We start from the raw sequence: 20,259 nt of genomic DNA, 5'->3' as shown, positions 1-20,259 counted from the left end.
GATTACCTGGAGGCCAAGCATGTCTTCAGCATGTCATAGGACTATGAGACGGATCAGTTGTTTTATATCTATTTCTGCTTCTGTCTGCCACTGCCACTATTCCTACTTCGAGTCCAAGCTTTCATCCACACTGTCCTCGATCTTCATTTTAGCCATCACATTTCACTCCACACGTAACCTTTCGTCGTAGAACTTGCCCAGCCTGCTTCCATTGTCTCCTGACATGCTCAGAGGTGGAGTAAACCCACTGCTGCTCTTCTGTTTGTGAACCAGTCATTCATATCCCTGGTGTGAGTGCCATTATCTGGTCTTTAAACCTCTAAACCCATCCAATTTCACCTCAAAACAACGTATCCTGAGCATCTAGGATTGCTTTCTTATTACTTTTCAAGTAATTTCAAGGCATCAGATTCAGGAGAACAACGGAGAATTGATTTTATTAAACTAATTGGGTCAGAGGGAAGCTAGTGAAGCAAGTGTGCTTTGTGCTTTAAAGCCCTTTTTCCCACTCTTGGCCATGATTGAAAATTGTTTATTTGGCTGCTATCACTAAACATGTACAGTCGCTGGTCTTTGTGAAGTGTTATTCATGTCACTGCAATGGGCAAAATGCTGTTTACACAGACATAATCTGTTTTATAAATATCACCTATAGTTCGTCCTTCAGGTATTAAACAGACTGCTGAAAGCGTGATACCGCCAACTGTGAAAAATTAGCCAAACAACTAATGTACATACACTGTAAAGATCTGTGAATGCAGATGAGCTGCTAACAGTGTGCTCTGTAGATTCTGAGCTGGAAAAGGGGCTTGAGTTTCATAAAAGAGCATAAAATGTGTGGAACATAAAAAGGCTTTTATGCTCCAGATAAATAGGTTCCTTTGATTGAGTCATAGGATTAAAGGTGAACTACAATATTCACAGATGTCATGCTAAATGAGCAGTGAGGACATCTGAAATGTGAAATAAAATGGCACATCTGAAAATGCCAGCCTGATTTAATAGCAACGATCATTACCAGTGATTATTAATTGATCGTATTTATTAACCAATACCAAAAGACTTCCTGGATGATGTTTGCTTTATTGTCGATAAAATGTGATGTATTTGTTACAGGACCACTGCACCATTTTATACATGAAATTTTGTTTTGTAGTCACGATGTGAGGATGGGGACAAAATATATATTGCAAAATATACATTCACAAACTTTTAACTACTCCTTTAGACTAATAAACAACTCTCCTTTCACAATAAGATTACACATGGTTTAATTTATTAAGAGAGCTTATTAACATAACCTAAACGAGCAATCAACTAAGCTAGCACATCTTGTGTTGCAGCACTTAATTAGCAAAGGCAAACGGGGAAATACACAAAAGTAGGCACGTTAACCAAAATTAAAACTGCTCTACAGTTAAAGAACCATGGGCGGATTCTGGCCTTAATCACACACAAATCAAACAGGGACAAGTAAAAGGCTTCAATTGTCCGAGCTAAACTCACTGCTGGACTGCTGCCGCTTTAGGCTTATGCTGATGCTGGGCTCGTCCGTGTGATGATAGGTGACCACATCCTATGTCGATGCAGAGCCTATGCCGTTGATACAGTGTCAATTTGACACAGAAGTATAAATCCCACATATGGATAAATCTCTAATGCTAGCCATCTTGATATGGAAAGTGAAGGGAAACTTACCACAAGCAAATTTTTCGATGAAGAACAAAGAGTAGATAACTATACTATTAACTACTACTATGTTGGGAAAACCATATAAATGAAATAATAGTTTATGTACTTCCAGATGTCTGGACGACTTTGGTGATCTTATTTGGCTTTGTTATCTTGTTGCGATTGCATGCTGACTATGGCATCAGGATTTTTATGCCAAAAGATTATGGTAAAGCCTGTCGGTGTAAACAAACCCAATGATGTCACCAACTCTGAGATGCTCTGTGGTTGTCTAATCCAAGCAAAGCCTCCTATGTATGTCAGCCAGGCTCTCTGTGATAGGATTTCACCCTGTTGCACAGCACCAGCACAGACCTCTGGCGAAATGCCGTGACAGGAGCAGTAACTAGTGTCAGGGGGATAGTACTGTGAAGTGGAAAGTGTCATTGCCGTTTTAAAAAGAATTCATCTATCAAAGTCAAAATGGGGCAATACAGAATAATCAGAGCTGAGTATTTCACCTTTCTGGTCTTTTCAGTGGGTTTTTGAATGTAACAGACAACTAGTGTATCTCTCCATCAGGGGTCTGCACAGACAATACCTCTTTTCAGCTCCATTCTCTCTCAGCTCAGGCAGATTTTGGCAGTGATCCATGGGTACAAGAGAAAAGACTGCAGCGAGACCTTAAAGAGCCAAGAATCTCTCTGATCCTCTGGGGCAAGGACACATCAAAATGAAACTTTAGCCTCAGTTACTCTAACCTGAGTGAAGTGTTGATATGACATTGATTCATGTGAAGTGAGTTCAGCCATATCCCAGTAAATACTAAGGTTGGGGTGATGTAAAAATTTTCAAGCGGGTTTGATATTGAGCCAGGTACACTGAATTTTATCAGATGTCACACTTGACTCAGCAGCCGCTTCTGAGTGTAAAGTAATGACACCATGCAACGTCGATTCGATGCAGAAGTATAAATCCCGCTTAACAGCTTTCTGTCCACATTAAATCCATAAAATATTCACTTCTGTTACAACATATAAACAAGTGTAAATATCGGTTGTGCACTCAAGACGAGACAGAAGATGTAACCACTCAGAAGATGGGTGAGTTACCTACTTCCTATCTCCCTACATTTGTGCAGAAAACACGTTTTTATATTGTGATATTCGCTGGAAATGACACCTAAAATAGCCAACAACAAGTAGCCTAGCTTGTTATTAGCAATGGTTGTTTACCTTAGCTAAATCTTTCAGCTCACTGGCGATCGACCTCCAGCCACAACTGCCACTGTTTTTTGGTTTTGGTAGTGGGATAAGCAGGCATCACATAGATCATTCATACTTTCAACTTCATTAATCAGCTGTTCTTTGTCCATTTTGTGGTGCTTTCAAAGAGAACAACAGGAGTAAATAGAAACAGAGCATGGTGCACCACTTCTAGGTAAAAGCCTACAGCAGACCTACAGTCAACACTCCCTTAACTTCACCAATCCCCCCCCCCCCCCCCCCCCCAATGATAAAACAGGTCAAACCTTTCGCTGGCATGTTTTAGCAGCTGTAAGATTTGCTACCTCAACCCTGACACCACCTCTGCGGTAGGTGAAACTCAGGGGGACTTATACTTCATCTGATAAGACGCTAATCTAATTCTCACAACAAATGTAACAGGACGGCTTGCCAGGGTCTGTCGAGGAAAAGAGAACTTGATAGAGAACTGAGGATGAAAGGCATTAGGAAATTCAGTCCCATTTTCTTCATCCTTTTAGATTGTGTGTGCAGAGAGAGGGATACGCTTTGTGTATTTGGGATGCCTTGTCAATGCCTAAGTGGAGGATTATGGCCCATAAGTCATGGTGGTGCAGGATTTTTTCCTAGTAGTGCTTTATCCTTGCTAGTAGCCTCAGAAAAGAAGAGGAAATGGGCCTTAGGGAGAGTGCAAAAGAACAGCCTTTATATAACAAGTTTTAGCCTAGATGGAAGTGGAAAGCATTTATCCATCCGTGTAGTTTAATAAAGAAACTAGAGGAGGATAAATGGCAGGATAAAGGGATGACAGCCTCTGCTCTGTCAGCATGCTGTACAATACATGTACTTCTGTAGCAGATGATTACAATTATGCCGTGAAATGTGATTTCTTGTCGTATCACCGATGAGAAAAGAGACAATAGCATGCTGTCACCTTTTCCGGTTGTTTGACAAGAGCCATCTCTCCTTCAGATATGAAGACACAGGCTTGTGATAGCAAATCTGCCATCTGTTAGAGAATGGAAAAGTACCTGGTGTGACAAGCTGCTTTTACTCTACATATGCTGTGCCGCTAAAGCTCCATCACTCTTCTCCACACAAGCACTACCCATCACATCTCTGTCTTAGGAGAGAGGTGTTGCCCGGGGCAAAAGAACAGAGGATAGAGGGAGAGAGACAGGGGGCATCAAGCAACGACAGCAGGAGAGATGAGACATCAATGCAGGAAAAATGGGTGTTGACTAGAAGAGAATCCCAGGGTGACGCTCTGCTATGAATACTGATTGGCAAAAATGGAGGATCATCTGGCAGCTTAACCAAGAAAACATCTTGAGGTCTGAATGAAGAAAACCTATTAAGTTTTCCAAAATAGCTCACTATTTATTCCATCGCTTCTACAGCAAGAGCAGCTCCGATAATGTTTTCACGCGCTGAATCTTAACCAGTTACCTGACTGACGTTGCTTGTGTCAGTGCATGTAAATGTCAGAAGTGGAATTCAGAATGAGCAGGTTATTGTGCCACAAATACATCCTCTGCTTTTGACATTTGGTGTTAATGGAAAACTCGGACTTGTGCAGCATCCTCAAATGGAAGAGTTCACCCCATTTAGCCACTGCGTGCATCTTGGGCAGATTGGATAGTTATCTGATCTCAGAAAAGCTAAACATAAATGCATTCAAGAAGCATTCAAAACTGACTGAAATCTACCTTCAGAGGTGGTTTGAGATGCACCCTAGCGAGATGTCGAAAAGGTCTTAATGCATCCACCGTTCTCGCTCCTTTCATGCACTGCAAACTTGAAATAATCTAGACATTACCCAGATGAGATGTATGTGAGAACACAAATGTCTGGATCACTTTGATCGGACATTAAACGGCCTCTATCCTGCCAGCTCCCCAGTACAAAGTCCGTGTAATGTCTGATTGAGCCAGTGTGTGAACAGAGCAGGTAATCATCCGGAGAATTCACCACAAGCGAAAGGGTGTGTTGATAATGTTTCCATCATGAGGCTCATGCGAAACCAGAAGAAAACAAACATCCAAGGGTGAGGAGAGGGGTCAGACGGCAGTGAAAATGTCTAACGGGAGAGATGATGAGATTCTGGAACTTCTGCCGGTAAGGGCCAAAGCTGAAATTGTCAGACAAATTAGAGGAACGGCAAGAGACTCTGTTTAAAACCAAATTACAAACCAGTGTCATGACAGTGGTGTAATCTGAGTCATGTCCTGCCTCCTGCACGCTCTACCCAGGTGCCACCCCTCACCGAAACCAGAGTATTTTCAGTTCAGAAAGAGTTTTAGTCTGCAGCAACGGTGCTCGTGTCGATTTTCCTCCCGACAAAATCAAAGTAATGGGAATATTTCCAGCCGCTAAGGTAAGAGTTTCGAACTAGCTTGCTGCTTTATGACGTGCGTGGTGTGCTGCTGCAGTAGTGTTGCGATAACAAAAGCAACATTGTAATGAGTTGTTTGGTTTTTGAGTAACTGTAATATTACAACTGAAATCTCATTGGTAATTAGTTACACTACTCGTTACTGGAAAAAGTAATATTTTTACTGTAACGCAATACAAGTAATGCGTAACTGTCCAACACAGGTCAGGAAGCAGTCTGTGCAAATATATAAACTGTAACTTAACTGCTATGAAGTACAAAAGTTAATCTTTTTCTGGCATTAGTTCACCAAACCAGTTTCAGCTGCATCACCACCTCCCTCTGGACTGGAGGAGGTCTGAGCCTGAGAACAGCCTGAGAACACACAGATGGATTGCAATCAGATTTATGATCTGACCAACAGTGATGGAAACAGACCGTCCTCAAAAGCTGAGTGAACGTGCAAGAATGAGACTAGTGAGGCCACCAAGAGACATATGACAACTCTGAGGGAGTTCCAGGCTTCAGTAGCGGATATTGGAAATACTGTTCATAGAACAACTGTTGTGCGGTGATTCATCAGTCGCAGCTTTACAGGAAGTCACTCACAAATACTCCCCTGACAGCTGGGTTACAATTTGCCAGAAGGCACATGGGAGACTCTGGAAGAAGTTCTATGGTTCGATCATACCAACTGAGGTTTGTGACCCTCAGACTAAAAACCATGTTATACTACACATCATCATAAACATACCATCCCCAGTGAAGCATGGTGGCAGCAGCGCCAGGCTGCTTCTCTGCAGCAGGCCTTGGAAGGCCTAAATCAGTGCAGTTAAATACAGTCAAATCCTGGAGGACACCTGTTTCAGCCTGAAAGAATTCTGCCTCTACCAGCAACAATGAGCCCAAGCATGAAGCCAGAACTAAACAAGAATGGCTTTAAACCTGTCCTGGAGTGGCCAAGGCAGAGTCAAGCTCTAATAGATGAATACTTTGTAGGTGCGTCATCATGGTTGGCATCATTATCTCTCTTTATTCTGTTTTTAGGCAGCCATTTAAACCATTCCATACTTTTCTGCAGATGGGACGTCCTTGTGCAGGACACACAGCTAGATAACATGTCATACTCAGAGGTCAGAGATCAGACATCCATGTAAACAGCTTAGCCCACTGTATTTAACCTTAACTGGAGTCTGGCCAACAGACAGGTCACAACATGTAAATGTAACCACTGATGCATTTATCATGTAAGTAAACATGAAGCAGTCCCGGCTGTGAAATCCAGACGCATGTGGCACACATGACTGAACACACAGATAAGCTACAGCACTGATGCTCCAGTCAGGCCAAGTTCAGAGCTGTTATTGTGTCCTTGGCCAGGGGAGGCTCGCAGACGACTGGTCTGCTCCTGCTCCCAGCAGAGTGCCGTGTGTTAAGCAGAAAGCTACTGGAGGATGAATAAGCCCAGGGCTCCCTGCAGGCTGTTGCTTATTAAATGGTAAGTGTTATGGCTCGGCCCGCTGGGCTACAAATATAGGCATTACCCCAGAATGCTGCGTGTTGTCTAGAACTCATCACACTGTCACTTCCTCTTAACCACAACCCAACTCTATAATCAGCAGGTTTGTACTCGGCTGGTTTGAGGAAACAGGGATGAGAGGGGAGTACACAGCACTGTTAAACATCTTGGCCAGGAACACAGAGGAGAAGGTAAACCTGGTGGGGTGTGTCTTTGTCTGTTTACTATATAATATATGTGCAGAGGCAGAATACAAGCTGGGATAATGTGGAGCACAACAGGGTTCCTCGTCTTGTCGATAATGTTGTACAATTTATCCAAACAAACGTCTTCACAAAAACATTTTTTACTAACAATTACTACTTTTTAATGGAAATAAGTGTTATTTTTATTGTACAATTGAGATTATTTTCGTAGAACTGAAATAATTGGTCAAATAATTGATAAGTCTATCAACAGAAAATTAATGGGCAACTATTTTCAGAGTGTCTACAGGTATCAGACAGTTAAATATAATGCTTTTTAAGACCCGTTCAAGGCACCTTTATACCAAGTTTAGGACAGATTTTTGGACAAATCATGTTTTACTTATTTAAGCATCGCATTTTAAGACTTTTTAAGGGCCTGCAGACACCCTGATTTTGATAATCGATTACCTGCATCGGTAATTTCTCAAGCACAAATGTTCTTTGTGAAGCTGTCGTAACTTTAATGAAATATCTTTTTGTCACACTTACTATAGCTGCCACTATATTCACACAGTATACAGATAATCTGTGAAATACATCATGCTCCTCTGCCTCCAATGATATTTCCAGGAATCCAGCACACTTGAACAAAAACAACCAATCAGAGCAGAGGAGTCTCTAATGCAGCTGTCAATCATGTCAATTACTGCTGGTAAACTGCAATCAAACTGTCCAACTAGGCAGCGCTGATCAAATATGAGCCAAGACTCTGTTAGTGTTGCCTATTTCTAGCCCCAAATATTTTGCCGAGCAAGTGGGTGGTGCTTGGTTTTCACTCGACTGTATCCACATGGCAGCTGAGTCATAAACGTTCTCATTTTACAGCTAAACAGTACACTAAAATATGTTTCTGACAACATTTGAGGTGAGAAATAAGCAGCGCTGCCTTGTCTGACAGTTTTTTTCAAGATAATCTTCTTAGGACTTTTTGCCTTTATTATGGCACAGCTGGAGAGTGACAGAAAATTGGGGAAAGAGAGAGAGAGAGAATAAGACGCAGACAGGGGCTGCAGGTTGGAACTGAACCCAGGCCGCTGCAAAGGGCTTAGGCCATATGGGGAACACACTTTACTCCCTAGTTTGACAGTTTGTCCTGAGTTCATCCACGTAAGCCACTCCACGGCTCTGATTTGTTGTTCAGCTAAGGTGGAGTCTTGAAAATGCCATTAGAAGCACGAGGAGGAGGGTCATGATTTTTAACACAGATCATCTGTCTCAGGTGGATGTTGTGACAGTTTCAGCAAATATGACAAAATTTATTTTCATGAAGGTTATCAACTGCAGCTTTAAATGTGCATATTTGCTGGTTGTCTTTGTCTTTACATTACACTTTGGCGACTCTATTTAAGTTTTCGGAAACTCTGAGGGATATTTTTCACTACTATCCGATGTTTGATAGATTGATGGAAGGATACGATGCCCCCATCCTCCTGATCATCCGTCAACATTACACAGTAAGTACATAATACTGGTCTGCATGTATTCTGCATTCATGCATGTCAGTGTGTGTGTGTGTGTGTGTTGGTGGTGGTGGTGGGGGGGGGGCGTGGTACTAATCTCTTAAATCACTATGGTCTAAAATATGTTTCTCTCTCCTCAGCTATCCAATATTCTAATCCAGACAGGATAGAAAAGCAAGGGCTAATCGTATTAGTGTAATCACGCTGACCACATGAGGGCTCGCGGCTTAGCTTTGAGTGGATTTCTGGACGCAGGTGCTCTGCAATGTGGCATTACAGCCCCTGAGCCTTGTAGGGTGAGCCTCAACATAGACCTGTTTCCATTACACAGTCCCACCACAGGATACAGAGCATGACGGGAAACAGTTAGTGCAAATGAGCTGTGAAGAACAATATTTTGACATGTCAAATGTTAGTCGTCTGCGGTAACGTTAGAAATTGTTGTGATTGCAACTGCAGATTGACCTAACAGACGTTCATGAGGTTTTGAGAGTATATCTAGTTTTGGGAGAGTTATCATCAGAATACTGAACTCTATTTGGCCAACAACAGTCAAGTCAAATAAGGTCACTGCAGGTCAGCAGAGCTTGAGTTATTATTCTTCATGGAGAAAGTTCAGACATATGGGTTATGTGTTGATAATGTAAATAATGCAAGTTCCTTCAACAGATGCACTGACTAGAAAAATAGACACATGTTCAATAAAACAATATTCACATCATATTCACATACATTAAACTAAACTCCCAGTGAGGCTTTTTTCCTTCTGGCAAGAAATGCCTTAAAGCAATGTCCGCTTATCCACCTTATTCCAACACAGTTGCTGAAGACAAAATTTAGCTTAGACTGGTTGTTAGTCGTTACAGACACGGACAGTGGTACAGGTACCAGGTACCAGAGCTCCGCAAAGACATTTTAGAAAATGCTAAGTTAACATCAGTTAAATATTTGTTAAAAAATAAATCAGTATTTGCTTAACTGAAGGCAAATTACTTTGGAAAAAGAACCAGCGTTGGGGGTTAGCCACCAGGACTAGCCACTGGGACTAACCACAGACAGTCAATGGGACTAACCAGCTTACTTTACTGCTACTTCTGCTATCTCATTGGGGGAGGTGGGGAGGGACAGAATACCACTGATGATTCTATCTAATGTGCATTACCTGTACATATCCAAATGATACACATACATTTACATACACATGATACACATCATTTCATATTCGTTTAGACCCCCTACTACCTACCCTTAAGGGTGTGTTCGCTTTAGCCCTTTTTACATAGAGACATAGCTATAGGGCCACAAAGAAGTCCCTTCTTTATGTCTCCTTTGCATTTTTACACAGAACCAAACAACAGTGGCATCATGCATTAGGATTTTAGATAGCAAGCAAAAGAGGCATTAAGGGCACAACAGTGTCAGCCTCTGGTGTGATGTATTAACATACGTATAGGCAGCATTTTATAAACAGTAACAATGGTACAACACAGCAGTAACAGCCATTTATCATCACTGTTTTGTGGTGGTTGATCTCACCCTCTGTTTAAAGGGTAAGAAGCTCCCCTATCTCATTGTCTCCCCATTTAGTGGACATTTTTGGCTGCAATTCATCTTTTTGAGTTAGCCGCTAACTGCTATTTGTGGCTTTGTAAATCTCCTGGGGGTCGGTCATACAGATAACATCGTCAAAATGTCACAGCCGTTTCATCAGTAGTTCCGTCCTGCCGGCGGTCCCCTTTAAAAAGACGTAGATTTGGTGAATGTCTACCTCTACTGTCGGCTTAAAGGCAAGACAACTCCCGCCCCCCTATTCTGCAGTCATGCCTTTAATAGAGAATGGCAAGATGGAATAACAATGTGACATTCCTGCCTTAAACAGGCAGTGTAAAAGGGGCTTTTGGGTGACAGTCTGCAGGGCATCACTTCAGTCTTTGGGTCAGATTCACCCCCTGGTCCTCCACAACTCAAATCTCTAAATATGGTCACTTCTGGCTCCAAAAATCCAAAATGTTGACGGCCAAAATGCCAAACCTGAAGCTTCAGAACAGGAGCCCACAAACCAATGAGTGACATCACTGTGGCTACATACATTATTATCATACAGTCTATGGTCTTGTTAGGCATGGATACATTTCCACACACATGGGCATTGCCAAAAATTGTCAGTAAGCACTTCTCTTTTCATGAAAAATCCTTACCGATGCACATATTTGAAATTACTACAACGGTTACGGTACAGTTTTGGCTGCTGACAGAATTACAAGCATGGGGGAAGGTGGGAATCAGAATAAAACCGGCTGTATAAGCTGTAAAGTAACTGTTAAATCATGTGTTTTGCAACCGCTATTCAAATGTGGAGTGGTTATGAATGTGTCAGCAAGGAGCCTACTTTTCACATTTACAATTTCCTTCTGTACAGGGTGACAGACTGGAGTTGACTGCTGTAAAATGGAGTTATGCCACAAATCATTGTGAGTAAAATCTCTATGTAAGCACCCACACAGCACAAATGCACATTTGTGAATAGCGGGCTGCTTGACAGACAGCACGACCCCCTCCAGCGGGGCGAGTGCTGTGGGGGAGAAAACAGCCTCATCTGACAAATGCAAGGCGGCTACAACAGAGGTAAAATAACGCATCTAAAACATATCTCCCGCTCAACACGGCTGGGTAGTTCACATATTGTTTACATGCAGCCCTTATGTCAAGTACAACTCAAACAACTGGTGTATTATTCAGCTGTACATAACGAGCCCAGGGTTTAAACAAACAAACAGAAAAATAGCATGTGGCTGATTCCTGTGCTGATCTTTTCTTTGATTCCAGCTACAGCATCATGACTCCAAACACCTCATGTTCAATTATTTTCTCTCTCTGCATCAGGGGTGTTCATTTATACTACGCATGCTTACATTATTGACAAACAAGATAATCAAAGAACAGCAAAACCTAGACTACTTTACAATGAGGAATTTATCCCCTTCACGTCTCATTTCCACAGGAATTCATTAAAATTTGTTTACAAGAGAAAGGGTGTTTTATTTTCTTCTCACTCTCTTTAATTAGTGTCAGCCTCAAGGTCGTTATATCTCGAGAAACAATATTAGCATAGATAAGCAAGTACAAAGAATTCAGGGGTTTGTGAAATAAGAAAGCTGTGATAAGTGGGCCAGCGCTGCAACAAGACACGCAGGAGGATGTATTGCATCGTCAGAGAGAGAAGTGAGGAATTAGCAGAGGTACTTGTCAGCTACTCCTCCTCTTCTTTTAACTCTCTCTGTTCCTTCACATTTTCCTCCCGCTCCCTTTTCCTCTCCGTTTATCTCGCACAAAGTAAATCCCTGGCACTTTTAAACTAATTACCATTCTGACTGCTGCTAATTAATTTAGAAGTGGTTTACTTTTTATGCTGCGAAGCCCAGTAACACATCATCCGTAGTAGGTGCAGAAAGTGTTGCCTCATGTCTCACACCAGCTGTGCCTGTTTTCTCTTCTCTGCTGGCTCACCAGTCTGCATGCATGAGGGGAGGGCAACGGGGGCAGAGCCCGACACTTCATCATGGCAAGGTGGAAAGCTATTGGAGATGACAGCGGCAGGGAGGGGTGCAGGGTGGGGGTGGAGGGGGTGGAGGAAGGCGTCTTGGCAGGGTTGTTTCATGCAGACTCACTACAGAGACCGCTGTGTGTTGGGGGAACTGGAACAGAGCTGCTCAGATAACCGTAACCGCTGATGTGAGGAGAAGGATGTTCTAACACTAGTCGAACTCGTTCACCACTTCTATCTAATTATGCAAACACTGATTCTAATACAGCTTACACACAGACACACTTACAACGTTTGGCAGTGTTAAAGGTGGCTCAGCAGGTAACAGTGCTTCAGTAGCTGTTTGTGTAATGTGGGATTTTTATCTGCATTTCATTTTCAGGTCTTCAACAACTGATAGCTTGTTAAAGCAAATATAAAACAAAGGGATTATGTCAATCTTTGAGATTGTTAACCAAATTTAACATGACTGTAATTTAAGTAAAATAACTGTATTAGCTTTAAGTAAAAATGGGCGCTGAAACAACTAATGTCTTAGTTGATTAAGTTCAGTGATGGCTTAAGGCCCTGAATACCTGTTTTCTAAATCTTTTTACATTCAACAGTTGAGTCCTACATTAAAACATTTTGTGTCAAAATAAGAACACATGGTTTGTTTTTTCACACGAGAGAGATATCTGTGTGTCTGTGCTTGTTTTTGTCTGTCACATCTGACTCCTTACTCCTGTCAGGAGTGAGAAATTCAGGGGACTTTTCTGTAAGTCATTCCCTGACTCCAGTTTCTGTCAAGTTTTCAGTGTGAGCATTTGCTACTGTTCTCTGTTTAATATGATTGTAAGGGTGCTTTCAGACCCAGAGTTGTCTTGCTTTGGTCTGAATCAGGGACCAATTTCATTACAAAGTTGTATAATTGCCTAGAGTTGGTTCGTGTTGTCATGGCAGCATTTACAAACGGACCAGATAAAATGCCTTGTGTGAGAAAGCTGCTCTTGATTGGTCAGAATTTCCATGTGGGAAAAATCCAGGAAGTAAACAAAACGTTGAAGAAGAGTACACTTGCAAGATAAATGTGACACTTTCTAATGTCACAATGGAGGGACAACTACGCAGGTTGATTTTAGCGCTGCTCATCGTGGACTATATTGCTGTCATTGTTCATTTTAGTCAAACCATACAGTTTGAAAACAAGGCGCGGCTCCAACTAGAAAACAATGTTTTGATGCATTGGATGTGCTGAATGTGCATATTAAGGCAGTACAGGAGGAGGTGCACATTAATAATCCTCCAGGACTGTAACATGCTCATGTTTAACCCAAACAATGTGTCATGTGACTGCAGTTGGTTCAGATCGAGGTTGGAACACATTCTCACCACAAACAAACCGCACCAGAGTTCTTTTGTAACCAGACTGAGACCACCTCTTCAAGAAGGTCATGGTCTGGTTGTTTTGGTGCGATTACTGAGTTCACACCTGCCCAAACAAACCGCACTTAGGGGGCAAACAAACTTGAGTTTGACTGAACCAAACCAAACAGGGCAGGTGTGAAAGCACCTTAAATTGAAAACTTTTATGTTTTTAACTTTCTGTCCAAAAACAAGACTAAGGCCACATCCATACTAATATGTTATTGATGTTTTTTAATGGAAATGATCTCTGTGCACACAAGCGATTTGGCACTATTTCAGAAATATTCTCTGTTAACACACCGGAAAATACATATCACATGTGCACTGAGCATGTGTGGACTGGTGTAAATGGGAGGCAGACTGTCTAATCTTGCTGGTTGTTTATTTACAGAAAATGCTACGGAGGTGAGGAAAGGTAAGACCGGAGATAACGACTACAAACTAAAACTGGTACTGAAGATACCACATGAGTATAAGATGGTCAAGGTAGTGGAAAACAGATTGGGAGTCATTACAAAGCCATTACCACGATATATTAGAGCAGCACCAGGGGCATTATCCATCACCATGGAGGACTCCATGGAAATAGGAAAGGCGTTACATTACCCAAAGAAGAAGGACAAAATCACAGAAGACATGTAGACCTTGCTACGAGTTCTGGCTTGACACGTCGTGACTAATAAGACCCAATCAGGAAGTGAATGTAGGTGCCTGCATCATCGTTTCTAAAGTCTCTCCTCCCACCTGTCCAGATTAAAACGCAACCAGGGAGTTTTCAAACTAAACTATTTTCAAAAGTTTCCATTACGCCAAAGAAGTGTGGATGCTAGGCGTAAATGTAGCAATAGTAATGCATTTTAAAATGAGAAAAGAGCCTGCAGTTACTACAGCAGGTCTCTGAGGCTGTCCTCCAACGTAGAATGCTGTTTGGCAGATAAAATGTTTACCAGGTTAGCCATCTTAGATTATCATGTTGGCTGTATCCAGAGGTTGTTTAAAATAAGAGTGTCAGCTTGAACTGAGAGGAAACTGTATGTTCACAAAAACGAAGACCAGAACAAATGTAAAACAAAGATGTGTTTCAGTATATGGAGTAAATTTGTGGAAGGGTTAGACACAGAAATGAAAATGTGTAATACACACATCAGATTTAAAAAAAAAATATATTTAAACACACAATGGTAAAGTATGAACGTCAAAGGGTACATGAAATGTGCTGGGGATATTTGGGCAGACAATAGGCCTATATATATATATATATACATATATATATATATATACATAGTTTCTGTCAGTTTTCTTATTTTTCTGTATTATTTAAAGGGAGCTGACAAAACAATGAATGTTAAAAGGGTAGGTGTAAAAAGCCAAAGCCTTCAGCTTTTTTATAATGCTAAAAAAGCATTAACTTAATGTCTAGGTTTGGTCTATCTACCAGTATATTTGTGTCAAAACGAAACGAAACAAAACAAAGCTAATCAGCACTAAAAATTTTATGGCAATCCATCCAATAGTTATGTAATACATTCAAATATGTCGCCCTGCCGGTGGTGCTTCAGGAAATATCGGGGGAGCATGTCTGTACCAAATTTCAAAGCAATCCACCCAATGGTTGAGAAATTTCACTCAGAACCAAATATATCGGGCTGTCGTGGGTGTCCCCAATGTCAGTATGATTCATCCTCTGGGGAGCATGGATGTCAGTTCAAAATTTCATGCCAATTCATGCAATAGTTGTTAAGATATTTGAGTCTAGGCCACAGAAGTGGACGAACACACTGACAGACAGGCACTGCTGTCCCTACAGTCACGTCTCTAGTGTGGCTAAAAAGAAGCAATTTGAAGATGTCACTTTGGGCTCTGGGAAGCTGTGACAGGTATTTTTCACTATTTACTAACAAACAGATAAAAGTGTCTTCATCAACAAATAATCAGACTAAATAATAATAAAATAATGTTTAGTTGCAGCCCTGGTAGAAATAATGCAAACAATAAACTAGCCCTGCACCACTGTGATCTGGAATCTCTGCTTATATCCTTCTTTGCATGAAAAATGAAATTTATCCAGAGAAAGATAGCGAAGGACAGAGAGAAAGGGAGGGGTATATATTTGCATATATTTGAAGCACCTTTATTAAGGTGGCCATTCTGGAGGGTAAAACTTCTTTCACACAGATAAACACTGCTGGGCTTTAATAAACACGCCTAAAAGACTGTTTAAATTCAGCAGCTGTAGCAGTGGTTGCAAATCTCTGCTGACCAAAATTACTTTTCAGTGTACAAAGCAACAGACATTCTCAGATAAATGTAATTACAAAAATCCCCACTGTCTGTTCAAATGTTCTTCCTTTGAGTGAAATAAATGGATCCAATCTGCATTTAAACAATACAATTTATCTGCCACAATTGGCATGTAACTAAACTTTTCTCTAATGGAAAATAGGCAAGGTTAAATGAGGGAATAGCAGCAGAAAAATTTGTTTTGCAGAACAGTCGTGCGCTGCAGCAGTGTATGTGTTATTCTACTTGATGATTTAATTCCTCTTTAGGCAAAGTCAAATATTTCTCACAATGACTTTGTATTAAAATAGAGTCCATGATCTAATCGGAGAGGGCCTGCAGCAGCAATAACAAAGAGATGACACGATCAAAAGAGATAATCTTGGAGGTGCATCAGTCTAAACATTAATCAGTGAAGAACAGGCTCAGGCTTCCTGTAGGCTTCTACAGGCGGGGGGAACCTCTGTGATGGATGACGAGCTTGGCGCAGGAGATTCATCACTTGCTTTCCGATGGCCTATGCATGCTCACATTTCATTAGCATCATAAATTATGTCCCCCGAGGGAAGCCAGGTGGCCTCAGACAGAGACCTCACCCCTGTGACAGCGAGAACGGCCACTGAGGGGTTGTCACTGTGTTCACGTCCCTGCTATGCAGACTAAAATCACTGCATACTGTTTCGAAGGTAGCTGATCATGCCACGGACGAACAACAAAGGGTGAGGGTGAAGTGAGTTGACAGCCAAGAAGGAAACTACTCAGCTGGTACAAGTGGGGCAGAGCACAGGCCACAGAAACCTTCACATCTTAAAGTCAGTATTACTGTCATAACTGGGAGTTCTAGGACCGTATTTTAGCACACCAGACGACAGATATCCAGGCTGGTCTTATTTACTGGTCTTGTTTTTCAATAAAAAGTAATGCACCAAATTCATCCATATCCTGCATAATCATGATTCAGTAATTTGTGTATAATCCATGTATTTGGGAAGGCAGGGATCACGTGACCCATGGACTGATGGGAGTAAAGATGGAAGCAGTTTCATAAGGTCGGACGTTGGAGTGGTGGATGGCTCACAAAACACAGGACTTTCCCCTGGAGACAGGTGTTCAGAACCGTGTGAGCTTTGAGTCTGTGATGGAATACAGCTATACTGTTATAATCAGTGTTGGGCAGTAATGCGTTACAGTAATAATGTTACTTTTTCCAGTAACGAGTAGTGTAACTAATTACTAATGACATTTCAGTAATAATATTACAATTACTCCAAAACCAAACATCTTGTTACAATGTTACGTATGTTTTCACATCACTACTGGCTTGAAATACAACAGTCGCATCAGCGGACTCACTTTAGTAATCGTAATAAAGCAGCAGCTAGTTGGAAAAGCTTACCTTAGCTGCTGGAAATATTCCCATTATTTTGGTTTTGTTGGGTAGCCTGGAAATCCAGACTCAAATCTAGAAAGACGCGGTCCTTTGGCAGCTGCCAACTTGGCTGTTTACTTTCCGACTCCTACGGCGCAGCGCTGTCGTCATCATGTTACGCCTGCCCAGAGCCCGCCTCCGTCAGATAGACTGATCTGATTGGTCCGATTGCCGATTCAGTGGGCTCTGCTCGTCAGGGCCAGATCCCCGTGCAGAGCAAATTTGAATTTGCTAGGGGTGGGGCATCTGGATTTCCAGGTTATTTGTTGGGTGGAAAAATGACAAGAACACTATTGCTGCAGGTAATTGGACTAAAACTATTTCCACTGCAAAAATCACATCCGGAAATCGTCCATCCAATCTGAAACACCTCGGCTACTACAACTGACAGCACAACAACGTGAAGCTCCAGGATATACACCCCAGCAAAGGTGAGTCCTTCTTAGCCGTGTAGGTCGGCTGGAACCCTTCACTGGCTAAACAACCAGAACTAGATTTTAATTATGGACAGCTGCAGCTACAAATAAGTTATGAAGCTTGTGGCTGGATATGTGGTGGAAATGCTGCTCCATGAGTGACTCTCTGTCTGTCAGGCAGAGCTTTGGGAAAATACCGGTCACAGGCAACAGAAAGTCCCCAGGTACAAAAGAAACTATCTAACCTTAGCTACACTTAACAGCCATACCCTAACATTCACACAGAGAGCCCAACACTGGTTATAATTCTGCTGCCACATACAGCAGTCCTGCTGTTCAATATAAAGTTTAGCTTTATAAGAGCAGTGATGGTCAGCTGCTCTTTTTTATGGAGTCACAATGTTATTTTGTAATATTAAAACAATCGAAGGACAATGCAAATACAAAATGGTTGTCAACTCAGTCAAATTTCCTAAAAACTTTCATCTATAGGTTTCTAAAGGACACTGATGATGCAGTGCTTTGTGAGGGACAACCAGTGGGCGATTAAAAAAAGAGTGGGTGTTGGGGAGGGAGTAAAACAGGTTTATGTAAGAAGAGATGAGATGAAACTTTAATGATCCCCGCAGGGAAATTGCACGGTTGCAGCAGCAGAAGTGCAGAAAAAAAAAGAACATCAAATAAATCAAAGACTGGAATATAGATAGTGAAGGCAAGAAGCAGAGAGTGGGATGCAGATAGCGACACAATAAATGAAGTTGCTTCAGTAAATAATATCGTTCATGCCTGTGCCGAGAATTTTTACAGGAAGACGGATGCTTAATGTCTGGTCAGCAGGGTGTGCAAATGTAAATATGCAAATGTGCATCAAGAACTTCATTTCCAATGTGCAGATGGGAGCCCATACTGTATGAGCAGAATGCGACAATATGTTTAGCATCTTCATCTACAGTAGGTAAAGATGAGCAACATTACTGTGTGAGCAGCTCAGGTGTTTACATAGACATTACATTGTGCAATTAGGGTAACTGTGCAGCAGATGTCTATAATGAAGAATATGGGCAGAAATATGCACAGTATGTTCCTGTAAGAAGTAGACCGGCTGTAGGAACAGGATGGTATAAGGGATTGTTGTAAGCACTGGGGAGGGACTTGGGTTTGTCATTTTTGGCTTAGGGGAGGGACATACAACTTTAAACAGCTGTATTTTGTATGTGTTTTAAATGCCTAGAAATCTGACAGCCTGTTGGCAGGCTCTCCTACAGAGATTTTTCATACATGTGATATGTAAAACAATCCCAGCCCTCTAATAAATAAAGTAACTAATGCACTCAAAAACCCTCCTGCTTGGCACCAGCGACACTAAATAACCTCCTCAGAATACATCAGAAAATCAAGAAAAATTCTCTAACTTCTTTGTGGGCATTACTATCAGTGTCTTTATGAGCAGAAGGTTTGTGTAGGTATTCGCTCAATTTTATAGTCTGTTTGGAGAAGACTGCTAGGTAAGTTAAAGTCAACAAAGCAAACACTGACATGGGTCGTAAACCCTCCGCAGATGTTTATTTGCACGTCAAAAACGATCCAAAATATGTTATTGTTTTACGGGGAGGGCACCTGTCATGTAGTCTCAAAACAACATAGTGCATCTCTGCTGGCATTCAGTGACATTTTATGAACAATGAAAGTATAAAGAGGTGGAAGTGGAACCGATGGAAATAAATGGTACATTATCATCCTGAGGAACAGGATCAATATATAATGAGGTTTAATGGGCCAGAAAAGTGTCTAATAGAAATGATGGCTGCACCAGCCGCACCATGCAAACATAATGAAGCCAGATAAATCTCTTTCCTTGAGAGCACTTTGCCCTGAGCACAAATGACTCAGGAGGGCTGGTTTTATGACCCCTGTTTATGTAAATATGTAGCCTGCAGTCTGTTTGTCTTATTATGCAACTGTGGCTCAGTTTAAGATTTTTCTTGCTGAGGGAAATGGCTGTGTTTATATATGTCTCACTTGCAGTGTGTCATATTTTGTAGACTGTGTGAATGATTGACATCCTCCAGTGTGTGCACATGAGAAAGTTCAGACAGAGGACAGGCATTATTTGCATCAATTGTTACATTACCATGGGGAAAGGGTGGTGGAGTGGAGTTTGTCTCTGTAACAATAATGAAACACTAACACACAAATCAAAATAAGTAGCTGTACAAAGAAACAAAACACGTGTTTTTCTGTTTTGTGAAGTGGTGTTGTTTTTCTCTATTTATACGAGCACAGAAAAGGATACACTGCTAATCCTGGAATTTAAAGTACATCAATACAAATTGAACTAAAGATGGGTCAGCAATTCTGAAGGACAGTGGTGATATTTGAACTCAACACCCAAACAAAATGTACCCCTCCTGTCATGTGCCAGATATACTGCCCAGTCACCAGAAGAAAATATTGGCATAGCACGTTACTGCAAACCATGAATATTTTCATGTTTCATACGTATCATATCAATGTCTCTAAAGCTACATAATATATAAACTGACTTTGTCATCTGGAGGTGGAGGGGATGATGGATTTTGTCACCTTGGCAAGAGGCCTGACAATCTGCAAACCAATGTTTAAGATCAAACAAACAAAAAAAAAAAGGTTGTGTTTAAGCGTGTTAAT

Source organism: Epinephelus fuscoguttatus, linkage group LG12, assembly GCF_011397635.1.
Source record: "Epinephelus fuscoguttatus linkage group LG12, E.fuscoguttatus.final_Chr_v1".
NCBI classification, from domain to species: domain Eukaryota; kingdom Metazoa; phylum Chordata; class Actinopteri; order Perciformes; family Serranidae; genus Epinephelus; species Epinephelus fuscoguttatus.
Note: the sequence above shows the minus strand (reverse complement) of the source record.